The sequence below is a fragment of the Adiantum capillus-veneris genome, chromosome 23 (genome assembly GCF_014529385.1).
Source record: "Adiantum capillus-veneris isolate H3 chromosome 23, ASM1452938v2, whole genome shotgun sequence".
NCBI classification, from domain to species: domain Eukaryota; kingdom Viridiplantae; phylum Streptophyta; class Polypodiopsida; order Polypodiales; family Pteridaceae; genus Adiantum; species Adiantum capillus-veneris.
In genome coordinates, this window is record NC_140953.1 from 72,517,291 (window position 1) to 72,527,825 (window position 10,535).

Below are 10,535 nucleotides of genomic sequence, written 5' to 3' on the forward strand. Positions count from 1 at the left end.
AATCTTTAAGGTTATATCCATTGATGGTTAGCTTGTCATAACCTAAATTGCCTAATGCTTGTGCAGAATCTACCTCCAAGAAAAAAAGTGAGGCGCAGGTCCTTTCAACCAGATCAGATGACAGTTTTGGTAACCCTCTCTTTGGGGACATTCGTACAATATTTGTATGGTTTTGTCAATAAATTTTGCCTAAGCTTCCTATCTATTGATCAGATGCTGAAAAGGGTGATCTAAACACCGAAGTGATCTCCAAAGAGGTCAAAGTGGGCGCTACGATCAGTGTTCTCTCCGATAAGGAAGAGAGACATTGCAATCTAGAAGGTAACAGCAGTTCCTTGGGTCCTTCGAAGCACTTGTTTAGTACAAAGTTTACTCATCATTCTTTTTTACAATGCACCTAGAGTTTATTTTTGGGATGTTTCAGAAACAGATGTACCTGATATAGAGGAAACCCAATTAATGGATGGTAATGTGCTCCCCATTGCACATGAAATATATGCGGAATTGCCACTTGTCAGGAAAGAAATGGAGCTCTTCAAGCGCCAGCATCCTAGCAAACCCTTGACATCCATACCGGTGAACCAAGAGAAATCTCCCTCAAAAAGCCCTAATATTGCAGAGGCTTTTGCAGCGGCAAGAAATGCAAAAAAACACAAAGGGACTTAAGGTATAACTGGGTAGTCTCTGAGATGTTTGCATTTGTATGGCTTGATTAGGGTGTTTATTAATAGTTACTGCTCCTACAGAGGGGGCAAGGGGAGACCTGAATGAAAGGTTGGATGTAGCCAAAGGTTCAAAGAGTGCTAAAGAGAAGGATTCTATGGTTGTGGATGGGGACACCGGTGCAGTAAGCGGAGCAAACCTCAAAAAAGGTGCTGCAAATACACAGGCAAAAAGATGCCTGGCTGGATAGTAGGTGGCTAGTGACTTATGTGCTAACTACTCCAAAGGTGGTAGCTATGGTAGGGGGTGACTACGACTTTATTGCCATGATCATGTATCTTACATTCAATCTTTAGGCACCAATGTTGTACTGGCTAAATTGTAGCTACTATGGTTTGAGCCACCCAACATAGTGTTGTTACCCACTAGTATTGTGGTAGCTACCAGTCTAGGGATAGCTACCTTTTTCATGCAATGGTATCTAGCATGGTGGGACATAATCTTTAAGGTTATATCCATTGATGGTTAGCTTGTGATAACTTAAATTGTCTAATGCTTGTGCAAAATCTACCTCCAAGAAAAAGAGTAAGGCACAGGTCCTTTCAACCAAATTAGATGACAGTTTTGGTAACCCTCTCTTCGGGGACATTCGTACAATATTTGTATGGTTTTGTCAATAAATGTTTCCTAAGCTTCCTATCTATTGATCAGATGCTGAAAAGGGTGATCTACGATAAGGCAAAGAGACATTGCAATCTAGAAGGTAACAGCAATTCCTTGGGTCCTTCGAAGCACTTGTTTAGTACAAAGTTTACTCATCATTATTTTTTACAATGCACCTAGAGTTTATTTTTGGGATGTTTTGAAAACAGATGTACCTGATATAGAGGAAACCCAATTAATGGATGGTGATGTGCTCCCCATTGCACATGAAATACTTGCGGAATCGCCACTTTTCAGGGAAGAAGTGGAGCTCTTCAAGAGCCAGTATCCTAGCAAACCCTTGACATCCATATATCGGTGAACCAAGAGAAATCTCCCTCTAAAATCCCTAATAGTGCGGAGGCTTTTGCAGTGGCAAGAAATGCAAAAAAACGCAAAGGGACTTCAGGTATAACTGGGTAGTCTCTGAGATGTTTGCATCTGTATGGCTTGATTAGGGTGTTTATTAATAGTTATTGCTCCTCTAGGGGGGGCAAGGGGAGACCAGAATGAAAGGTTGGATGCAGCCAAAGGGTCAGAGAGTTCTAAAGAGAAGGATTCTATGGTTGTGGATGGGGACACTATTGCAGTAAGCAGAGAAAACCTCAAAAAAGGTGCTGCAAACACACGGGAAAAAAGATGTCTGGCTTAGACTCTACCTAGTGTCCATGAGTGATGCTTTATAGCCAACCCTTCTATGAGCCTTTTTGGTTGTACCATCCTTTTTGTATCAAACCACTATCCTTCCTTGTACCGCAATCCTTTCGTAATGTAACAATAGAACGTTTGGATCATCCTGGAGTTCCTCTTTCATTGTCAAAGTGTTTTTTTATGTGACTTGTGATGTGGTGCATGTGTCTTTTGATGCCTTGTCCATTGAGGTGAGATCCATTTTTTCTTTAAAATAATTAATATTGCAACTTTCTAACTCTCGCATTCTATTTGTTTAGAGGAACAAACAGAACCCTTGGGCTACAACAGGTGGAGATGGGTAATGCCCCAAGGATTGGAAGGGGTTTTGAATATCTTGTCTACTTTACAACGCACATGTTTTGCCAACACAGCAAAAAACACCAAAGGAGCTGCTCCTGCTGATACAATCTTTTGCTATTTTTCCTGGCAAGGAAGGCACTGACATGAAGAGTGGTACAATTTCTGATGATGAATCACAGGATCCTACTACCGGGGCATCCACGCATGTGCACCCAGCGGCCCCTCCAGACTTCGTCCCTATCGGTGATGCTCAGAAAGATTCCCCTCTGGGGCAAGATGTGCAACCAGAGCCTCCAAAAGAAGTGCATTCGCCAGAGTTACAGCAAGATGTAAGTTCCTATACAAAAAGGTGGAAGGATGTTCTAATGCCTTTCCTAATTAGCATTGTGACTGCTTCGCTGATGGAGGGTACGCCACCTCCAATCTGTCCTGCTAAAAAAGTCTTGGTATTAGACATGAATGGGGTTCTCTTGAGAAGATACCCCAATCTAGAGATCCCTCCGAGAACCAAAGATTTTCTCTGTCGAAAAGTGTTCAAGGGAGGTAGTGACGGTGGCACCTTTTGCATAATCATGCCAGATGTGCTTCAATTTCTTTGTGAATGTGCAGACATCTTTCACCTTTGCATCTGGTCCAGCTGCACTAACAGAAACATGAATATTACACTTAAGGGTTGCCTGAGCGAGATGCACCCCAGAATCTGAAAAGAGCAATTCTGCCAAACTGACTGCGTCAAATTCCCTTTCAGACTTACTGATATTAGAGAGCTGCAAGGCGGCGAAGCAAAACCAGTTTTTGTAAAGGGATTACCGGAGCTCTTAAAAAGGAGACCAAATTGGAGGGGGTCATCGATTCTTATGGTGGACGATACACAGTACAAAAATATTCTCAACAGTGATACAACCATGATATGTCCACCAACATTTCAACCAGATGACAAACCATAGGATCCTTGCTACCTCACGAACACTCTATTGCCGTGGCTAAAGGGGTGGAACTATGTGCAAGATCCTGATCAGTATGTCAGGATGCACATGATATCAAATGAGAAGGACCAGGTTTCCCAATATGTTATCAAATTTTGGTCACAGAGAAAAGCGACTTGATCTTAAGAGACCAAGTTTAGGTTTGGGCCTATGTACTTGTGTAAATAGCCAATGGGAGTTGATAACCCCTTTTTGTATCATTGACCTATTTATATCAGCCTTCTTGAATCTGTAACTGGCTTCATACTAAAATGGATATCTCATACTTCTTGGCATTTGTGATTTTGTTGGGAAATGATATGCGGTACTTCAAGTCATTTGTAATTGAGTTGAAATTTTTAAATCTTAGTCAAATGTGTTGTCTCCTCCTTGCAAATGCCACCAGTATAAATCTTGTTGTATGGTAGATGTCTATTTCTGCATGGTAGCTGTCTGTTTTCTGCATGGTAGTTGCCTATTCTTGACTGGTAGCTATCTATTTTTGCATGCTAGCTGCCCGTTTAGGATTGGTAGCTATCTACTTTCTGCATGGTAGCTAGCTTCTTATTATTGGTAGCTATCTATTTTCAGCATGGTAGCTAGCTGCTCATGACTGGTAGCTATCTGGTATTAGCATGGTAGCTAGCTTTATCTGCATGGAAGCTCTATGTGGCAGCTATCTATTTCTTTCTGGTAGCTACCTGTTTCTACATGGTAGCTACCTATTGTCTTATGGTAGCTACCCCCTCTGACTCATGATTCATACTCATGACAATTTTGGAATGGGAGAGATAGAGAGAGAAATGAAAGGGAGGGAGGGGGGGGGAGAGAGAGAGAGAGAGAGAGAGAGAGAGAGAGAGAGAGAGAGAGAGAGAGAGAGAGAGAGAGAGAGAGAGAGAGGGGGGGGGGGGGGGGGGGGGAGGGGAGAGAGAGAGAGAGGATGCTGGTTTTACAGTTCCAATTTTTAAATTGATTCGCGGTTGGAGTTTGATGATGAGGCCTTGTGCCTCGGTCTGGGAACCATCAGTTGAAGACTTTAATCCTCTTCTTGGATGTTCGTTCTTCCTACCACTTACCAAAAGCTCCTGTTGTGGATCCTTAATCCTAATCCTATGTCTTTTCTGTTCTGGCTGAGGCTCGTCCCCTTGGAGTTTTGCTCTGATATAATATTTCAAGGGTTTTACCTCGGCAATTTTCAGCCTTGTGTTTGGGTTTTCAGCCGTTACGGTGTAGTTTTATGTTACAGTTTTTTCCCACCTTCTTTTCTACGGGGAGAGAGAGAGAGAGAGAGAGAGAGAGAGAGAGAGAGAGAGAGAGAGAGAGAGAGAGAGAGAGAGAGAGAGAGAGAGAGAGAGAGAGAGAGAGAGAGACCGTGACTCGAGGTTGCTGGTTTTTCTCACCTGTAAGGCAACTGTCTGTGAATCCTTTTCACCCAAATCTATCCATGTCAGACTTGTAGAAAAAACCCGTCTATGGTCTCATAAAGCGGTACCATAAAACCCGTCTATGGTCTCATAAAGCGGTAATTCATTCAATTAATACCTAGACTTATTCACACACACATACTTTAAACTCGTTTCCTCGCTCAACACCTGGTTGGCTCAAAAGTCCGGCGCCACTTGCGGTATTTATTTTTTAGTTAGAAGTGGGAAATTACAATGGCTTTGAATACCAAGGTTCCTGACTTGTTCACACCTAGTCATCACCCACTGTGGCTAAATTGAGGTTTAAGGATTCAGAGGAGATTTGGAATTTTGGTTGGATTATTGTTTGTTCATTGACGATGAGGCCTTGTGCCTCGAACCCTAAACCATCAGCTGAAGACTTCCCTACCCACAACAACCTCCCAAGTGAAAGGAAGGTACCATTACAGAGCAAACACTTCTCTACCCACAGCAACCTCCAAAGTGAAAGGAAGGAACCATTACACGTACAAAAATAGAGAGAAGACGTCCTATTGTGAATTAGAGCCCAAGAACAACATAGCAGTATATCCTTGCACCATTTAATTTGGAAGAAACAAAGGATACTTTACTCATTATAGACTGGAAATTCTAAGGTCCCTATGTATCAAAGAGAATGTTGTTGTAAACAGCCTCATATACATTGGGGACATCATAAACAAGTTTTGGTCGATTCTCTCCATGGGAAACTTGATAACTCTCACAAGGTGTGATAACATATAGACTTCGGGCTTCGAGTGCAAGATCTTGTATTCGTGTGGATTTCCAGATCGTTGCTCATACCAAATTCCCTTGACACATAAGATCCTCGCAGGCAATAATTACCCCAAGCATCAGTAATTGGAGACTCGATGCATGACTTCTCTCCCATGCACTTCAACAAATAGAAGTCCACAAGCTCTTCATTGTCTGCACTTGCAGCAACATCAAAGTTATCATCTACATGCAGAACATCTGTTAGGGCGTCATAATGTCCTTCATAGGTTGGATTTTTTGTTTCTTCCTCCGCCTCAAAGTCATCCGTGGGCTCGAGCAAAACGTATTCCCAAGACCCCACATGCGCAGAATTGGAGCATCTCCTCCAGAGACCATGCATACATGCACTACAAAAGCATGATAGTGTCCTAATTCTCAGAGCTCTCCCATTTGTCAGCGAATAACCAGATACGCAATGAATGCTCCACGCATTAGGGACAGCCTTACAATCCCATGCTTGACTTCGATCAACCTCATCTAACTTGATCTCCCAAAACACCCATGATACTAGCCTGGTCTTTGATGGATAAGAAGCCTCTGTGCCTGTAAACATGGTCTCCCTCAAGAATGCTACAACTTCATGTGCACACTGGAGTTTTACCCCATTTCGCTTCAACTGCTCATGAGTGAGATGACGTTTGATGACAGCCCCTGTTCCATCATGCTCACCTTTTCCATGAGCTGCTCCTGAAAAATTCCATGTCATAAGAGCCCCGAGCCCCTGTTAGAGTGCCATACCTAGCAACAAAGTAAAAAGGCCTCCTGGCTTTGAATTGAGAGGTCGCGCCATCCGACCACACCCAATGTTCTTGGACTGCTATGCCAAGTTGTTGCAACCATTGGTGATGTAGCATGAAACAATGCTGAACAAAAAGAGTACATGAGTCTTGTCATCTGATATGTAGAAGTGATAATATTTTTGGACCACTCCTGCAACGCGGATATAGGTGATGTGGAAAAATATTGTGACCTGATCAGAGTACCAATGCATTGTTTGAATCTCGTTCTGCTCTTTGAACGTGTAGTTCTCTGCAAAGTCCACTACAGACAATACCACCGTTTTTGGAAAAACTAGAAGACACTCTTTGAATTGCTCAGCCTGCCATCTATACATAGAGTTATGTTGGATATACTTCTTCAAGTGATCCCTAAACAAAACCAGAAGCTCTTTGATGTTCATTTTCTTCAATGAAAGGACTTTCCTCTTCTTCTTTTTCCCGGCATCTGTTTGTCCAACTTCGACATCCTCGAATAGCTTGATTGTCACGATGCATCCTGTCTGTGATTCTTCCCTTGGGCATGCAGGCATTCTTTTTGGTCCACAAATAGAGCATTCTCCCATTAAACATTTTTTATTGTGATGGCTGGCACTTTCAGACTTCGGACACACAACAGATTCCCATAGTATTGTCATACTGCTGTAGGTTTGAGCACATGCATTGCACTTGTCAGTGGCCCCACAAATTTTACATTGGCAAGCCAAGAGAACCTTGCCTTATTTGGTTTAAGGCATCTCTCAAAAAAGACATCTGGACGTGTGTTATGCAGCAGCACATGTACCTATCCTTAAGTTTGCGGACAAAGTATGGCTTCAGTTTCTCAAAAGTTCGTTGCCCAATCTTCACATCTGGATGGGCTCTTTGAAATTGAAGGAAAAATTCTACCTGTAAACATGCAAACCTTTGGACTTAGTATCCATATGAGCACAGTTTAAGCAGCAAGTAAAAAAAAAATTGTTGACCTATTTCTATTATGCACTTGATTGTACCTACTTATGGCCTAGTCAGCTTAAGTATATTTGATGGAAACCATGCACTTCAAAATACCTTCCCTAATACAAGAAGCTAGCAGGTGTCATGCAATCTATAGCCACCCGTCACCAGACTAGCCTCCTTGATGAGCTCTTTTTCAGGTTGCCACCACCTAGGGGGTAGCTACCTGTATGATGAGCTCTTTTTCAGGTTGCCACCACCTAGGGGGGTAGCTACTTGTATGATCTGTTAGTGTACTAGTTTCATGCACCTACCACCACATAGCACTCAACCAAAAATGAAGGTAGAGTGGTAGCTACCTGACTATAATCTTCAACCAATAGCAAGTTGAACCCTAGGGGATAGCTACCATGTATGGAAGGTAGCAAGGGATTGGTCACGCCCTACCTAGGGAAGCTGCAAACCAAATGGGTAGCTACCTAGACCATAATTGTGAGGCTCTCAAGAAAGGCTGAAATCCATGTCATTGTAGCCACCTCATGAGCACACCCCACCACAAATAATGGGATAGCTACCAAGCAAGGTGCTTACAATAGATAGCTACCAAGGACATACTAGTTATGTGAAAAGGGAAAATAGCCACCTCTTGACCTGAATTGCTACATTGTGCTCAAACACCACCATATGGGAAAACCTAGCTACCACACCAACAATTTTTTTACTACAACCCCACCAGCGGGGAAAACCTAGCTACCAGACCAACAAATTTCTACTACAAGCAACACTATAACTACCATCCTGGATGCCTACTAGTAAGTAGCTACACTCAATATGTCTTATAGATTGGGTAGCCACCAAGACAATGACTTCTGAGGATACTAATATATATAGTAGGTGGACATCCCAGGTTATAAGCTGCATGTTGATTGACAAGGCATCATATCAATGACTTCTTCCTTAAAATTGATAGCTACCACCCTTACCTCACACAATCTGGTGACTATGAAAACCATTCCTGTAGATATGCAGCAAGAACTAAGCTTGTATCAGCACTGACGGCCTGCTGCATATCACTCCAATGGTAGGACTCATGAAAACCAGAGGTGGTTGCCACCATAGGGCTGATTACCGTATTTATCCCACCTAATCTTACAGCTACGAAAAAACTTACAACACGCCAACAAGAAAGATAGCAATGAAGCTAATGTAATCTCAGGACGCTTTTCAAAGTGCAAAAAAACATCACAATGCAGAAAACATTCACCTGGGGTTGCTCTAGAAGATGCACAGGATGCTTTTGCCACAATTTTCTCTTGATTTGTCTTTGGCACACATCCTTCTTGTTCGGCGATACACGCGTATTCTTTGTCCAGAAGGAGAGCACCAATTCCTTGACCTCATCAGAGATTGCATCCTTTGTGCGTGCCTATCGCTCGCATAAATGCAATGGCAAGGATTCATTTTTTAATTTCTCTCTTGCTGCGTAGAAGTTTCTACGGTGTGTCCCTAGAAGTTCTGAAGCTACATAAATGTTTGGGACCGGTGCTCTCATGGCCATCATGATAGTCGCCCTCTTAAGAAACAATTCTTTCTTGCTCCTGGGTTTCTTGATGGTGGAAAGAGTGTCCCTGAAACCCACCAGCACTGGATTCTCTCACGTCTCAATTTTGAGCCCACGCATGCAACCATCATTCAGCACATCCTTCATGATGGATTCCTTTGTCTTGTTGTCAAGGCCTCTTGTGTGCTATTTGAAACATGTGACAATACTCTTTGCGATAGCTTCGCCTTTCGCAATAATCGGACGAGATGGATATTGGTTCTGACTTTCCTTGAGCTTGCGACGATACTCTCTCTTTTTGCGAGCTTCATAACTTCTGGCAGCAAGCCTTCTACATTTTGTACACTCACAAATGCCGGCATGGTTTGCACATGCTCCAAAACCTGAGGGAGCTTCAACACATGTTGTTCCATCTATTATCCCTGCTCCAAAACTTGCCGATGCCCCAATCAATGTTGTTTCCATAGATGCATATTTGTTTCTTTCTCCAATAAACCCATTACCCAAGGGTGTTGGAACCAATGATGATCCAATGCTTGAGGTTGCTCCGCTCGATGCGGGTGCCATGTAGACCGAAGTTAAAGTCCTACCGCTTGTAAGGTCAAGACGTGGCTGTCTTCCCACCATGGCCTTCTTGATATGTGGCCAAGAGTGCACGCTGACCACTCTTCCTACAATGTATAAGTTGTAGTTGTAGTTGTAGCTGTAGTTGTTGCTTGAAACCTCCTGCTTCACTACCAACACCCTCTGTGCTTAGCTCCAAAAGCTGCTCTAGTTGCTTGCCGATTGGAAAACAAAAGCAAAACGTCTTCTATGCAAAACCTCCTACAAAACTCCCCTTCTCTGTTTGTCTTTGCCTGGAAAAGAATCTCATGTGCAAATGCTCCTGCAAGACTACCAACTTTGTAAGAAACTCCCCTTCTGTGTTTGGTTTGTAGAGAAGCTTCTGTGCAAATGTTTCTGCAAGACTATCAATGCTCACTCTCCTGTGCTTGGTTTCTGTGCATGTAGAGAGAGAGAGAGAGAGAGAGAGAGAGAGAGAGAGAGAGAGAGAGAGATCCGACTAATTTTGTTTGAAAGTTCTCCAGGGGCGTGGTGGGAACGAACTACGAAACTGCCAATGGTCATGGGAATATTTTAATCATAAATGTCACGCTTTGAAACTTTAAAGTTTTATTTAGAACTCTTCTCTTGGTTCCTCCTTTGATATGCAAGAAGCTACCTCTCCACCACCAATGTCCGGGACATAGGTATTTAGTCCACCTAACCATGCACACACCCAGAGAGGGCATCTCTCCAAATGCAATCACGTACACTTGCACCTTAAAGGAATGTGGCATTACACAAGATGCTAATCAATATTGGCAAAAGAATTCATGATGATATTGTGTCATCAACGAAAGAAAATGTCATGCTTGGCACTACCTTGGTCAACATGTATCCAAATGTGGTGCACTCAATAAAGCATAAAAGTGCTTGAGGAACGGCATGTCCGGAATGTCGTCTCTTGGAAAGCACTGATTGTGGGATATGCCCAACTTGGGTAGGACCAGGAAACTCTGGGCTATTTTTGGTGGATACAAAGCAAGGGTGTCTCTCCAAATGAAATCACATACGCTTGCATCTCGAAGGCAAGGGTCAGAGTCAAGAAGGTCTGGTCTATTTCAGTAGATGCAAAGAGAGGGAATCTCTCCAAATGCAATCACATACACTTGCACCT

The 10,535-nt window shown here is 42.9% G+C and overlaps 1 pseudogene; it reads right to left on the reverse strand.

Annotated features, from left to right (window-relative positions):
• Nucleotides 1-8,908: 8,908 nt before the first annotated feature.
• On the reverse strand, nucleotides 8,909-9,442 carry LOC147427966 (uncharacterized; annotated as a pseudogene).
• Between the last annotated feature and the right edge of the window lie 1,093 nt (nucleotides 9,443-10,535).